The following is a 16615-nucleotide window of genomic DNA, read 5'->3' as shown; positions in this document are numbered from 1 at the left end:
TTTTCCATCCCCCCCACTAAACTTGAGTGCCATGAAGACTGGGAAGTTGTTCCACCATTTTCTTGGCTGAATCCCTGGATCCCTAGGACAGAGCCTGACAAGTGTTTGGCCCTCCGTAAATACGTGTTGAAGGAATGAATGAATCCTTAAGTGAATACATTTTCCTAGGTTTGGAAAGTTCTTCCTCTCTACTCTTGCAGGCTAGTACACACTTACTGTCTACAGTTCTGTTAAGGAGCTACCCCTTCAGGAAGCCTTCAGGGGAGTCCTATTTTAGTGGGAGACATGGGTAAACAGACAATCACACCAGAGTGATAGCTGCTCTGACAGATATGTGAGCAGTTAGGACCACGTCATTCCAAAAGAAAGACTTTCATTCTCCTGTCTACCCAAGCACCTGGCCTGGCACACAGGAGGCACTTGGTAAATGTTTTTAAACTGGTCATAACATTGTCTTCTCTGGGCTAACAGTCCCCGGCACACACTCTCTTTGGTCCTGCTACCATGACTTTACTCATGCAGTGTCTCTTTCTCACCCCTGAAAAAGTTCTCCTTCCTCTCTGCCCCTCTCATGCCATCCCTCAGTCAAGACCTACTCAATGCATAACCCCCAGGGGAGGTAGCAGAGCAAGTGGAAAAAAATCTAGCAGACCAAGGTTATGAAAGCTTCAGCAATGACCAGCTGTTTGAACTTAGGTGAGTCATGCAGTTCTCTGAGCCTCAGACTTACAGAGTTGTGATCAAGTCTGAATCCAATCACGTGTGTCAGGTGCGTAGCGTGGTGCTTGCGTAAGTTGTTGTTAGCTGCTGTTGAGTTGGCCCCTAACTCATGGCAACCCCACGCACAATGGACCAAAAACGCTGCCCAGTCCTGCGCCATCAGTTGTGGATTGAACCCTGATATAAGCAGGGACTTGCTAAATGATGCCTACCACCAGTTGCCATCAAATCAGCTCCAACTCATGGTGACCCATGGGTGTCAGAGTAGAACTGTTCTCTATAGGGTTTTCAATGGCTGATTCTTCAGAAATAAATCACCAGGCCTTTCTTCCGAGGCACCTGTGCGTAGACTCGAACCACCAACCTTTCCGTTAGCAGCCGGGCACGTTAACCGTTTGCACCACCCAGGGACTCCAATGGCACCTACTGTCTTGCAATTATTTTATATTCTCACGGAACACTTTCTTCAGCCCACACTTATCTCCTTTTCTCACTATCTCTTGGTGTCTGTACACCCATTTTGCCTCTCAATTGCACGTCATTTTAATCCTCAGTTAATTCTGCTCGTGTGTTAGCTCCTTAAGGCCAAGGATGGTGTTTCAGATCTCTCCAAGCAGAGTGGGACCCAAACAGGTGCATGGTGAATACCTGTTAGGGAGTGATGGACAGCGGGGCTCACACATTTCCCAGGGGTGGTGAGGAGGTGTGATTAGAAGCTGCAATTGCCTTGGAGGTGAATGATATTCTAATCTGTCACCATGTTTGTGAAGTTAATATTTCATTTCACATAGTTAGTGGAGACATTCTAAATTGTTACACCACTCAACTTTGGAAGAGACACCTCATATTAATCTCATCAAACTACTCCAAGTTTTAAGCTCACTGTGAATGCAAATAAAGTCTGCCATGGAATAATGCAGGCTAGGCTGTCAGAATGCTGATAGGAAAATTGTCTCACTTTAGAGACAATCCAAGCAAATAAAGAAAATAAATTCCTGGTGCTAGGCAGAGTCATAATAAAGTGAGTTATTAGAGGCATTTCCATTTGAGGGTTTCAGTGATTTCCCCAATTAGTGGGTCCTCTGGGAACAACGCATCTTTATAATGAAGCTGAGCCTTTAAAAAAACAAACAAAGATAAACAGTCTCCATAAATTACACCAAAGAAGTGTTGAGTGGACCATATGGCTCAGTTATAAGCAGGGTTGTTGCTCCTTGCATTAACCTTTGAAAGCACAGGTTGTAAAAGTTCTGAGAATCTTCTGGGAGGACGCATCTAATAAGTCGCCTCAGGCAGTTGGAAGCCAAAGCTTACTGATGCAACCTTCAGCCACGAAGAGGGAGAGCTGGGAGTAAGGCTTTAAAGCGAGAGACCTTGGCTGACGGCCTCCCATCCAGGCTTGTCTCCTTGCGGGAGACTCCTTAACCCCCTCACTCAGCCCTAGCCCATGGGAGGAGCTGCCTTCTGGAAAGACTTACAGCTTGGTGGCCACATGCCCAAGATCTCAGTATCAGGACCACTAGTAACCAGCCGTGTCAGGAGCCACCAGTCTCTCCACACTGTTTTCCCCAGAGGTAAACTAAAATCTGTCTGCCTTGATTTCCTGTCAGGGCCACTGAGGCTCAAGTGAGACAATGTATGTGAAACCTTGGGTATTTAACCTGCTCTCCAAATGGCATAAGGGCCTGTTACTGTTATGTGGCACAAGATACAATCATTAGAGAAAAAACTTTGAAATCTGTATTAGATACAACTGTGCTCCCCCTGAAGTTTAAGATCAGGTTTGTTGGCTCCTTAGAAAGCGTCACTGTGCCTCCCAGTTTTGTACCTCTTGTACTCAAGGCTTCTAGAGACTGCATCTTCTCTATTACTCTGAGATCCCCACCAAACACAGACTCTGAGGGGCTCACCTACTCTGCCTCTTCCGTAGGGACACAGCAGTTAGAGGGGCAGCTGGGAGGATACGGATGGTGTCTTAGGCTGGGTTCTCCAGCGAAACAAAACCAGTAAAGCATATAAGTATATAGAGAGAGATTTATATCAAGGAAATGGCTCACGCGGTTGTAGAGGCTGGAACGTGGCTCAGGCTGGAGGCTTCTCCTGATTCACGTAGCTTCAGGGGCTAGTGAACCCAGAATCGGCAAGACAGACAGCAGGGCTCTGGCTCACGGCTAGGAAGACTGACGAATCCCAAGACCAGCAGGCAAGACGGCAGGTAAGCTGCTAGCTCAAGTCCCAAGAACCGTAGGTCAGATGAACAGAAGCCAGCTGCAGGATCCAGTGTGAGCAAACCCTATGAGCCTTGCCAGAAAGTCCACTTATATTGGATCCAGACCACACCCCCAAGGAAACTCCCTTTCAACTGATTGGCTACTCACAGCAGATTCCATCATGGAGGTGATCACATTATATCAAATCTCATCATGGAGGTAATCACATCATTATATGGCTGCCAAGCTGAATCATAAATTGTCAAACCACTCAGAATCATGGCCCAGCCAAGTTAACATACAACCTTAATGATCACAGATGACAAGGATGGACCCAGGAAACTCATTCAATAAACAGTAATGATAATAATAATAATAATATATAACATGTATTAATTGCTTGCTTCATGCAAGGCAGGACCATCTTGAACTGATGTTCAGGCTGTGTACCATATCAGTAGAGCCCTCTGAAGTTGTGACCCTGGTGCAATGCATATTACCTGCACGTATGGGTTAGGGACTATTACTATGCCCATCTTAGATGAGGACAGTGAGGTACAGAGGAATTCGGTGACCTGTCCAAAGTAACTCATGTCATAAGTGATGGAGCCACACGGTCTGGCTCCAGAGACCATGCTCTTAACACCTGTACTGTATAGTCTCTCTAGCAGTCTCCTGGGAATGGTGGTGGTGGTGTGTGCTTTCAAGTTGATTCTGACCTACAGAGACCCTATAGGACAGAGTAGGACTGCCTTATAGGCTTTCCTAGGTTATAATATTTATGGGAGCAGATCTCCAGGTCTTTTCTCCTTTAGAGCAGCTGGTGGATTCCAACAGCCAACCTTTCCATTAGCAGCCAAGTGCTTAACCATTGTGCCACCAGGGCTCCTTGGGAATGGTGTTGCCCATGCTCATCTAAAGTGCCTTGGGCAGAGGCATGCGGTCCAGTGACTAGCCAAGGTCATGAAACAGGCAGAAAGGGGCATGACCCATGGCGAAGGGACAAGGAGGGGCTTGGAAGGACTAGTGGTGAGATGAACTCCAAGGTGTGGGGAAAGAAGAGGGCAGAGTCAGGTTCAGAAGAAACAGTGCAGGGGGATCGGGAATCCAAGTTTTCAAACAAAAGGGCAGATGTCAGGATGCTGTGTTTATGCACAAGTTGACTTATGGTACTTAAGGAGCTGGTTATTAAAGTGATCTACAAGGGCCCTTCTGGTATACCCACTCCTAAGAGATTATCGTAGGTCCCTCAAGTCTCAGTTCGTGATCTAAATATTAGTGGTTAATTGTAAAAACTTTGCTACAGCTGAAAGCTCATGATTTCTCCACGCTGCTGAATAAGCAGACCTTGGCATGAATGTCTCCACGTGCTGGGATTCCAGGGACTTACTGTGATATAGGAAGGAATCCAGGAACCTGAGGGCACACCTCAGAGCCACCGTTCCTGCTGGGGGCCCTTGCCTGTGCTATCTGAATCGGCACATGTTCGGTGCCTGCTTGCATTCAGTCTTGCCGTAAATGATGGGAAGGAAACTGGAGAAAAAGTGGAAGGTTTGAACTTTAAAAGAATTTTTTAAAGCAGTTCATCCTGCAAAATGATCTGAGTCCTTAGGGGATAATATTGATTTAGTGTATTTTTCTTCGTTTCAATGAAGGTGAAGTGCAGAAGGTTCACATATTACTATAAGAATGTATATATGTAACAGTAATGAAGAGTGGACTTTGGAGTCAAATTATCCTTGGATTTTGCATTGTTTATAGCTGAACAGCCTTGGGCACATTAATTAATCCCTTAAGCCTCGGTTTCTTCATCAGTAAAACGACGGTAATAATAGTCCTGGATCTATTAGATCTTTCCCAGGTGTGAGGAAGAGTTATTCCAGCTCACCCTGAATCAGGAATTAAGAAAATGTCTTATCTGGCATTACAGGAAGCCCAGAGCAGAGTGGGCAGACCTAGTGGTTCAGTTATGGCATCAGGGGCCATAACTGTTTGCTCTGCCATGCTCAGCGTGGGCAACATGCTAAGGCCCACTCCCCTGTACTCACGAGATGGCGGCCAGGGGCACTTGGGTCTATGAGTGACTCTGTCCACAGCCAGCATGAGAAAGTGAGAGAGAATCAGTTCCTCTAACCATGGCCCATGCTGACTGGTCATGGGTCCCCCTTCCCCAGTAGTGACAGTGGCCAGGGTAATACCATGCACAGATCTACTTCTTCAGCAATCAGGCTGTGCCTCAGGGGCTGGGAGTGGGCTGGTTGCAGAACAAATCGGGATCCAGGTACACAGGGGGAAGGGAAAACGGATGCTGGAAAGGCAGCTGATGACAGTGTCCACCACAAATACCATGATAGAGGTTTGTCATGAAGAATAAAGAGGTGACACGTGGAAAGTTCTGAGCGTGGTGTCTGGGCATGACTGTAGATCACTTTAATAAGAAGAAAAGGTGCAAACCCCTCTACGAATTTCTGTCTGTGTCTGTTTCAAATAATAATCGCTTTGCTGTTTGGAAACACGCCCCAGGCACCGCACTTGGCAGATGGATTGGAGAAGTGGCAGCTCAGCCACCTCCCTTAGAGAAAAAACCACTCTCGCTGCACACACTTCACCGCTGCTTTATGGCTTTTCCATTTTATTGCAAGTACATTCCCAGCGGTCTCCGAACACTGTGTTCCAGCATCCTAAATAAACGTCCTTGTTCCAGCCATGAGATGCATTTTAAGTCTGAAGTGTCACCTCAGAGCGTGATGTATGTTCAGGTGGTCTGAGCTCAGCCCCGCCATTCTGACAGCCCATACACTTGGTTTTCTTTAGGAACCTGCACAGTGCAAGCCCTCCAGGGGTTCCCAAGAACATAAGAACTTCCTGAGCTGGGGGACATGATTCTCAGGACCAACGCCCACCTGGAGAATATCACAGGGAAGGAGCCTAGGTGGCACGAGCGATTTGCAGTCGGCTGCTAACCTAAAGGTTGGCGGTTTGAACTCACCTGGTGGCACCATGGAAGAAAGGCCCGGCTGCTTCCCTAAAGATTATAGCCGAGAATACCCTGAGGAGCAGTTGTACTGTGTAACACATGGGGTCGCCATGAGTCAGAATCGACTGGACAGCAACAGGTTCAACAAGGTATCAGGGGCTTTGTCAGAGTTCACTGTCATTTGTACTTGCTGGGTAGGTAAGGAGTGGGGAAACTGCGCAAGGAGGAAGACAGCGAGGGGAGCCTCACCGTGGGTCCCAAAATGGAAATAACAACCCAATCACTTTCTCTTGGAAGAGAAATGAGGACATGATAGGATTGATGGGGAAAATGACAGAGAGATAAAAGATAGGGTCCCGATTTAGTGTTTGTCAAATGCAGGTGTCACCTTGTCCTGGGCACACTCCTCCCCTGCTGGCATTGAGTGTACACTTCAGGGCCTGGCCACACAGCGTCAAGCTAGACTGTGTCACGGAGAGCTGGTGACACCAAGCAGGCCCTGCCTCTAGCCAGCAACACCATGCTTCTTTGAGGGGGCTCAAGGGATGTATTTTCTGGATTCAGGAGCAAGTTCATTATTGGTGGCGGCCCTCAACCATGTCCAAAGAGAAAAACGTCCATTGTGGAGCTGCAAGTGGGGCCTCAGACAGCCCAGAAATGTGCAAATAGATGGCAGGGCGGGGAAAGCAGACACAGAAAGCCAACGCAATCCCTAAGAGGCTGGGATGGTCAGGGTTGTTAGTCTGATGGGAGGTGAGCAGAGGTGACAGAAAATAGGATCTGAAGTTATTTTTACTGGGTGCCAGCAACAACACTCCACCAAATGATACTGTACCAGGGGTATGCTGAGGGTATCTCAGAATGCCCCTTATCCTTTGGGGGCCATGGGGCTGAAACCAGGCCTTGGTTATGGAGGGAAAGGAACAAGGATGTCCTAGGTTACTGAGTGATTATGGTGAGTCATTGTGGAAATGGCGGCTTCCCTTGGCTGTGCAGGTCTCCCTTACACAGAGCACAGCTTGTTCCTGGGATGGGGACCTTAGGGACTTGAGGAGGAGGTTAGATGGATCTTCCCCAGGACCCTCCATGTCCTTAAGCCCAGAGTAAGTCCAGCTTCCCTGCTCAAGCCTCTTCAGCCTCCCTTTTCTTGGACAACACCTTCAGTACTCCTGACTGGCTAAATCCATCTCCTAAGTAATTGTCTGCTAGTTGGGCTCTGGCCCAGCCAGTCTATGAATGTCACCCCTCAGCCCACCCTGTCTGTGAGCATCACCCCTCGACCCGGCCTGTCTGTGAGCGTCACCCCTTGGCCCAGCCTGTCTGTGAGCGTCACCCCTTGGCCCAGCCTGTCTGTGAGCGTCACCCCTTGGCGCAGCCTGTCTGTGAGCATCACCCCTCGGCCCGGCCTGTCTGTAAACGTCACCCCTTGGCCTGGCTTGTCTGTGATTGTCGCCCCTCAGCCCAGCCAGTCTCTTCCCTCTCTTGGAACTGTCACAGCTCCCAGCAGTGGCCTGTGGTGTCCAGTCTTGCTCCTGCACCCTGGTGTGTGGATTCATGCTCAGACCTGCTACCTTCTTTCAGGAGGGCTAGATAGAGACTGTCGGAGACCCTAGAAGCTAATCACTTGCCACCCTTCAAACTGACAGTTCTAAAACTCTTCTGCATATTTAGTTAGAGGTGAGGATGAAGGCAGGGAGGAGAAGGAGCTGAGGAGGTGCAGGTCCAGCTTACAACCCCCACCCCCACCCCTGAGAAACTGGAGCCTTTGGCTAACCACAGCTACCCTCGCTAGAAGGTAGTCAGGAGACACGGAGCATTCCTCAACCCCACACCTGCCCCCAAGACTGTATCAGAGTGCTCTCCTTGAAAAGAGTGCTGGGAAATACATGTTTTCCCATTTCTGTTATTTTGGTGTTCAAGAGAAGGCATTGATGGGTCAGTGATGGAATTCTTGCCTTCCATTGGGGAAACTGGGCTTTGGTTTCTGGCAATGCACCTCACGCACAGTCACTATGGTCTGTCAGTGAGGGCTTGCATGTTGTTATGAGCTGAAGTGGTTTCAGCAGAGGTTCCCGACTAAGATGGACTGGGAAGAAAGGCCTGGCAATGTACTTCGAAAAATCAGTGAATGAAAACCCTATGGATCACAACTGTCCTTCCATTATGCATGGGGTTGCCATTAATTGGGAGCTGATTCAACAGCAGCTAACAGAAAGTGTTAATACAGATGGTATCCATGGCACTAGCCTTGTTCCCAGCTTCCCTGGGAGTCCAGGGTCTGAGGGCAGGCGGGCTGTAAGCCTGCAGACTTGTACGGTACATGGTCAACACTTAGAACAAGGTGGTCTTGACTTGTTCTTAGCTCAGGGCAGACATCAGAGCCCTGTCACCTTCTTCCACCTCCTGCGGCTCTATGTCTTCACTGCAGACCTCCAGGAGAACAGAAACCTTGGGGCAGGCACTGTCCACAGGGGCAGAGCCTTAGAATTAGCTAAGTTCACAGCAAAGGAGAGAGACAGAATTGCAGTGTCGGGGAGAGTTGGGGGCTGCCTCTGATTGTGTGTTCTACACTGGCCACTGGTCTCCTTCAGGCTGCCCTACCCAGAATCTGAGAAAACCTGGTTACAACCTCCCCCCCTGAATGCCAAGATGTGGAACAACCCCAAGTTATTTCCCTGGGCACCGTTTAGGAATCATTGAATAAACAGGTGTTGAGCGCCTATCCCCGTGGCAAGTCCCTGGGATGCTCAAATGGTTTGCTCTCAGCTATCAGCTGAAAGATTGGTAGTTCAAACCCACCCAGCCATGCCGCACAAGAAAGGTATGACGATCTGCTTCCATAAAGATTACAGCCAAGAAAACTCGATGGAGCACTTCTCCTCTGTAACACATGGGGTCGCCATGAATCAGAATCGACTTGGCGGCAACAGGGTTAGTTTTGAGTTTTATTCCCATGGCAGGTTCTATGCTGAGGATGAGGCTACAGACACAAATAGGATACGGTTTCTGTTTAAAGGTCCTCAGATTCTAGTGGGGGAGATGGATGAGAAAGAGTCCCACAAACAGTGAAACAGTGATAGATGCCGAGTGAGAATCACCTCAAGGGAGTAATGGAGGATAGAGGAGGCGCCCCACAGGAGCCTAGGGTGAGCAATGCTCAGGGAAATTTTCTAGGGCAGATGCCAGGAACTGACCCTTTTAGAGTGAGCCCTCTTGTTATTATTTCTTGTTGAACCTTAAAAGTAAATTAACAAAAAGGTTTTCCCAAATGCAGGTTGTGAAAGACACAGAGTGTGTGGAAGAGGAGTCTTGCTGGGTCTCAGACTCACACATCCACAGAATGCTGTCCCTCCTGGAATCTCCAAGTCCCCATTGTAAAGCGTCTGAGGGATTTCTGGGTTACAATGTTCTGATAGAATCAGTGAATCACAGAATAAATCCCCCATTTGTAAACTAGCCTCCCTGCCATGTCAAGTCCCGTTTCCCTAAGCAGAAGTCTCTTACCCCCAGAAAATCACGTACATTATCTGCATTAAAATCTAAAGGGGAAATAAAAAGCACACCTCACACTGGGTTGATTTTTTTATAGTGATCTGATCCATGCCCTTTTTTTGGATGGGAAGTTATTACAGCCGTAAATATTTGTAATTCTTTCTCTGATGTATTATGTTTGTTAACAGCACCGCGGGGTAGATGCTGCACTCGAGAAAATAAGATCACCTACTGGTGGGGACTAAGAGAAAACTAGGAAGAAGGGGCTGTCTCCTTGAGAAGGCTTCCCCAGCAGTGGGCTTCCTAGGTTCTCCCTGAGTGCTTAGACGGGGGGCTTCCATGGAGGGGGCTCTCTGTCACCAGCTAGCATTGTGCCTTGGGGTAGGGACCTTACCCTCTCTAGGCCTGTCTCCTCTTCCCCAAGATATTTAGGGAGGTTCAAATAAATTAATAGATGCAAAAAGGTTTTAAATGCAGAAATCTCCACATGTGCACATCTCAGCAAAGGGTACAGGAGCTGCGGAAGCTACCCACTTCTTCGTCAGCCTCATAGACAATGTACTTGACACACTTCACTTCTCTCATCTACCCAGGAGTAGGGCTCCACACTAACACACATAGAGATTCATAGCCCAGCTTCATGATGGGGCACATCCCATAGCTTCTCTGATATTCAATCTCTTCAACTTTTCACTGGAGTTACTATTCAATTAAAGATAAAGTCTATCAAATGCTTCATAAATGGTACCCATTATCAGGATATGTATTGGTTATATTTTATTTGCCAGTTAGGATGCTTTTAGATGCAATTAAAAAATCTAATTCAACTATAAAAAACAATGACTAAAACATATTTTCTCATTTAATAAGAAGTCTGGTAGTAGAAGGGGCCCAGGGAGGAGTTAGATAAGAAGCTCAATGACATCACCAAGGATCCAGGTTCCAATGTCAGCTTCTGTCCAAGGACTGGTCTTTTCTCTTCTTCACAAAATGGCTGCAGCAGTTCCTAGCATCACATCCGTACCCAACAGTATTCAAAGGTCATGCACAGAAGCAGATGTCCTAATGATGTCAGTAGAATGGGGAATCCGCCAGCAAGGAAGATGAGTGGATCCCTGAGGGACAGCCAGATAAAAGCGTCTGTCACACCCCTTCAAATAAAGCTCAGAGGGTAGGGACATGCTATTGTACTGCCAGATCTCTCCCACACCACCTTGCAAAGTACTGTGCCCACAATAGGTATTCATGAAAGGGTTGCTGACCAATTAAAAATGGTTAATGGAGAACTCAATTATTCAAAAATGTTCATGCTTTACAATATTTATCCTTTGTGTAGAAAACTGCCAGTACAAAACGTCTAAAAGCAAGTACAACAGGAAACAATTGCCCAACAATAGAAGGATGATTAGAATCAATGGTATACTCCTCTAATTCTGCAGTGTTAAAAATGATTTTTAAATGACATATAAAAAAGCTACTAAATAATGTATATATGCCACATTATTTCCATGAAGAAAAGCAAAACGTGTACAAAATAAAATTAGGTATAGGAAAAAAGTCACTAGGAGAAAGCAGACCAAAATGTTGATAGCGATTTTCTAGGGTTCTGGAAGTCTGATTGATTGGTTTTCCTCTTTCCTTTCTGCAATGTTCCAAAATTTCTGTAATTCTCATGTTTACTACTTTAACAAGGAGAAAAACAATTTTAAAAAAATAAGCGTGCTTAGCCCGAATGCAGAGAATGCCTTCTTAGCATGGGTATGCATGTATATTTATATCTTTCTATTCTATCCAAATAAATATGAAAAGGCAGCTCAAACTGTGTGGGAAAGTCCGTGCATCTCATGCAGTTTGAACAGATTTATTGAAACAAGCGAGCGATGAGGGAGAAGACCTCTGTGCCTCGAGAACAGGTTATATAAACTAGAAGTGACACCATGGGGATGGTGACCACAGAAATGCAGGTTAGGGGATCCTTCTGGGGCTGCAAATGCGTCAAGAAAATGCTGAAGATTTCAGAAACCACAGTTAATATCTATGACAAATTCAAGATGATTGGCATGCATCCTTATTAAGAGATTTATTTTGATTACAAAGAGATTGAAGAGCTAAAGCTGCCCCCCAAACAGAAGTTTGATAAGGTAGACGAGGAAGCAGACGGTGGGGTTGCCAGAGGCTGTGTAAGAAGATGATTGGATGATACAGTTCAACTCAGCATGGATGGGGCACTCATGAACCTCCTCTCCAAACTCCTCCCCCATTGCTTATCACTGGGTCAAAGCTTTTTTTTTCTTCTCTTTCTTTCTTTTTTCTTTTTTTTATTGTGGCAAAAATATGTATAACAAAACATTGGCCAAGTCAACAATTTTTACATGTATAATTCAGTGACGTTGATTATGTTCATCATGTTATGCAACCATTACCACTATCCTTTTCCAAATTATTCTACCACCATCAACAGAAACTCAGTGCCCCTTAAGCAAAGACTCCCACTTTTCCCCTCCCTCCTATCCCTGGAAACCACGAGTAAGTTTTGGTCTCTATACATTTGCCCATTTCCTATAAGTCCTTTTGTGATTGACTTCATTCAGCAACATGTTTTCAAGGTTCATCCACGTTATGGCACGCATCCGGCCTTCATTTCTCTTTATTCCATTGTATGCATACACTACATTTTGTTTATCCATTCATCTGCTGATGGACATTTAGGCTGTTTCTGCTTTTGGGCTATTGTGAACAGTGCTGCAGTGAACACTGGTGTACAAGTATCTGCGTTCCTGCTTTCAGTTCTTTTGGGTATATAGCTAGAAGTGGAATTGCTGGATCATCTGGTAATTTTGTGTTTAACTTTTTGAAGAACCACCAAACTATTTTCTATAGCGGCTGTACTACTTTACAGTTCCACCAGCAATGGATGAGGGTTTCAATTTCTCCATACCCTCACCAACACCCGTTGTTTTTCAGGGCCTGGTGGTGCAGCGGTTGAGAGCTTGGCTGCTAACCAAAAGGTTGACAGTTCGAATCCACCAGCCGCTCCTTGGAAACTCTATGGGGTGGTTCTACTCTGTACTGTAGGGTCACTGTGAGTTGGAATCAACTCAAGGGCAACAGTTTTTGTTTTTATCTTAGTGGGTGTAAAGTGATAACTCGTTGTGGATTTAATTTGCATTTCTCTAATGACTAATGGGAATCCCTGCATGGTGCGAATGGTTAACATGCTCGACTGCTAACCAGAAAGGTGGGAGATTTGAGTTCACCCAGAGGTGGCTAGGAAGAAAGGCCTGGCAATCTACTTCTGAAAAATCAGCACTTGAAAACCTGTGAATATGATTCTACTCTGTCACACATGGTGTCACCATGAGTCAGACTTGACAGCAGCTGGTTTTTAATGACTAATGACAGTGAGCATTTTTTCATGCATTTGCTGGCTATTTGTATTTCTTCTTTGGTGAAATGTCTATTCAAGTCTTTTGCCCTTTTTTTGATTGGGTTATTTGTCTTTTTTGTTAAGTTTTAGCAGTTCTTTATATATTTTAGGTATTAAACCCTTTTCAGATATATGGTTCCCCAAAATTTTCTCTCAGTCTGTAGGTTGTCTCTTCGCTTTGTTAATGAACGAAAGTTTTTAATTTTGATGAAGTCCTATTTATCTATTTTGTCTTTTGTTGCTGTGCTTTTGGTATCATATCTAAGAATCAGTTGTTAAAAAGTAGGTCCTGAAGCATTATCCCTATTTTCTTCTAAGAGTTTTATGGTTTTAATTCTTACATTTATGTCTTTATCTATTTTGAGATACTTTTTGTATATATTGCGAGGTATGGATCCAGATTCATTCTTTTGTTTGTGGGAATTCAGGAGTCACAGAACCAGTTATTAAAGAGACTATTCTTTCCCGAAGGACCCTGCTGGCACAGCAGTTAAGCATTCAGCTGCCAACCAAAAGGCCAGTGGTTTGAACCCACCAGTGGCTCTACGGGAGAAGAAACCTGGTGATCTGCTCCAATAAAGATTACAATAGGAATTATTGTAATCTTTCCCAGTAGGAAACCCTATGGGGCAGTTCTACTCTGTCCTATATGGTCACTGAGTCGGAATTGGCTCGACGGACACAGTAACAACAAAATATTTCCCATTGGATGAACTTAGCACCCTTGCCAAAAATCAATTGACCATAAATGTACAAGTTTATTTCTGGACTCCCAATTCTATTCCATTGGTCTGTATATCTGTCATTATATCAGTATCAGACTGTTTTGATTACTGTAGCTTTGTAATATGTTTTGAGATCCAGAAGTGTGAGTCCTCCTACTTTGGTCTTCTTTCTCAAGATTGCTTTTGCTATTCTGGGGGAATTTATGAAAAAACCACAGCTAGGATCATGTGCATTGAAAAAAGACTGAGAGCTCTCCCTAAAGATCAGTAACAAGATAAAGATGGCTGCTCTCACCACTGCTATTCAATATTGTACTGGAAGTTCTAGCCAGAGGAATTGGGCAAGAAAAGAAATAAAATAAAAGCTATCCCAATCAGGAAGGAATAAGTAAAACTATACTTTTTCACAGATAACATGTTTCTCTATATTGAAGATCTCAAAGAATCCACAAGAAAATTACTAGAGCTAATAAATGAATACAGCAAAATGGCAGGATACAAGGGCAACACACAAAAATCAGTCAGGTTTTTAATTCATCAACAATGAGCAATCTGAAAAAGAAGTTAAGAAAATAATTCCATTTATAGTAGCATCTAAAAGAATAAAATGTCTAGGAATAAATTTAACCAAGGAAGTGAAAGACTTGTGCACTGAAAACTAGAAAACATTACTGAACGAAACCAAAGAAGACTAAGCAAATGGAAGGACATTCCATGCTCATGAATTGGGAGACTGAATATTGTTAAGATGTCAATACTACCTAAAGCAATATATATATTCAACACCAAAAGAACAAAAGCCAAACCCGTTGCTGTCGAATCAATTCTGACTCACAGTGACCCTATAGGACAGTATAAAACTGCCCTGTAGAATTTCCAAGGAGCAGCTGCTGGATTTGAACTGCCAACCTTTTGGTTGTCAGCCGAGCTCTTAACCATTGTGCCACCAAAGCTACTTATATTCAACAATACCCCTCAAAATTCTAACAGCCTTCTTGGCAGAAATGGAAAAGCCAATCCTTAAATTTATAGTCTACAGCTTTTATTTTGCTTCTGCACCTTCAAACAAATCTCTCTCATTGACGTGTGCAATTTGGTGTGACATTTTCCCAAAGTACCCTGTAACCATATTTGCTTTAAACATCTCTTTTAAGAGTGAAAGTTCAACATCCTTTATGTGAAATATTGTATACATGACCTGTCATTTCTAAGATTAATACAAACTGTTTGCCCTAAAAAATAACTAAAACTGTAATCAAATCAGATTATCCATTGCATAGAAAGAAAAATAACACCTCATTAAAGTGATTGTATTTGTAGGTCTTGGCAAACAGGTCAGTATCGTTAAAGCAATGCTGGAAAGCACACGGAAGACAAAGAATACAAGTCGAATGCATCTTATCCCTGAAAGAACCAGAGTTAATTCTTAGAGGAAAAATCATGAATCACTGGAGGTGAAGCTTACTGGCAGCTAATCACAGTCTGATGCTCTGCCATGCACTATGGTAACGAATGCTCTCGTTGTTCTTTACAACGTAGTCCTATCCTGTACTCCAGAAGGACAATGACAAGGAAAATAACCCCAAACACTCACCACCTGCCCCGTGGCTCCAGCAGGATGGGCAGTTTATGAAATACCTTCTTGCACAGAAGGAACCCCAAAGCCTACTTGTACCCACATAGGATCAGCATTTTGCTGGATTCAGGCTTGGAATGTAGGTCTCCTGATGGCCTTCTTCAACCTCTCCTCAAACTTCAGAAAAGGGAGTCGGGCAAATTTCTGGACATGCTGCCTGGTGTACTAGAGAGAATATGGGCCTTAATCAGATGGCTGTCAGTCCAAGTATGGGCTCCAGTGTGATCTTGGGCAAGACATTTCATCTCCATGAGCCTCAAATTCCTCATCTATAAAGTGAGCACAACTGTAAAACTTGCTTCTTATTGTTTTTGTGGGAGTAATTGAAATGAGTACCCTGCACGCAATAGATGTTAGTTTTCTTGTCACTGTTTTATAGAATATTGTGGGATGGGAAGAATTCAGTGTAGCGTGATAATTTCTAATTATAGTTTTCAAACATAGTTAGCCACAGGTCCATTTGTTTAGTGAAATTGTACTTAGAAACCCAATGTGTAAACTAGTTCAAAGTTAGGCTGCAGGAGGGGAGACCTGGAGTCCCAGCATCTCAGGCCCATTGTCATTTAATCCTACCACCCTGAGGGTGTCCCAGAAGCCTTTGGTAATTCCAATTTTCCTATAAACCTAAAACGGCTCTAAAAAATAGTACCAGTTGTTCTGGGTAATCACTGTGCCTTCTTTCATTCACACTGGCCTTGCCACCGGTTTAACTTCTCTAGAAAGAAACTGGGTGGCTTCTCCAGCCACAGTCTAGAACGTTTCTGGAGCTAAATTCTGTTCCCCACCAAGCCAGTGTAGACAGACATTTCCCAGAATATTGGAAAGTAGATAAATGGTGTCTGTTTCTTGATCTTCCCCACAGTTCCCAGGATGAGACTTACACATGCAGGTAATCAACACATGAGCCATCTCGCTAAGCCAAGTCCTGCTCCTCCTTCAGAGTTCAGGGAAATCCCACCCTCCACATGGATGCTTCAGTTAGCTTCCCAGTCCACACAGACCTCTTCCCTTAGCGACCACCTCATTGGATTGTAAAATATCTAGGACTTTTCTGGATAGTGTGTGTTGGTTGTCTTCCTGTGGTTCTCGCTCCGTTTCTTTTCCCAATTTTACTTAAGCTAGAGGTTCTAGAGGAGTTCAGCATATACACAATAAATAGAACTGAAATATTTCCTCACTGTACAGTTCTTCATGTTGTCTGTGTATGGGGAGGCATCCCTTGAAACACGGCGTATGAAGAACCGTGATAAGAAGCAATACGGTAGAGTGGTAAGACAGTGGACTCTGGATTAACAGCCTAGATTCAAACCCTGGCCTTTTCACTGGGTAACCTTGGGCAACTTACTTAACCTCCCCTGCCTCAGTTTCCTCCCATGTAAAATAACAATGATACTAGTTCTTTCCTCATAGGGTTGTTCTGAGCATTCA

The 16615-nt window shown here is 44.7% G+C and overlaps 1 protein-coding gene across 1 annotated transcript in view; it reads left to right on the top strand.

Annotated features, from left to right (window-relative positions):
• CLSTN2 (calsyntenin 2) overlaps nucleotides 1–16615 on the top strand; it is a 428729-nt gene that overhangs the window by 174066 nt on the left and 238048 nt on the right. The gene's annotated exons all lie outside the window — the stretch shown is intronic.

The sequence above is a fragment of the Trichechus manatus genome, unplaced genomic scaffold, assembly GCF_000243295.1.
Source record: "Trichechus manatus latirostris isolate Lorelei unplaced genomic scaffold, TriManLat1.0 scaffold00132, whole genome shotgun sequence".
In the NCBI taxonomy this organism is placed as follows: domain Eukaryota; kingdom Metazoa; phylum Chordata; class Mammalia; order Sirenia; family Trichechidae; genus Trichechus; species Trichechus manatus.
This window is presented reverse-complemented; position numbering and strand designations above follow the sequence as displayed.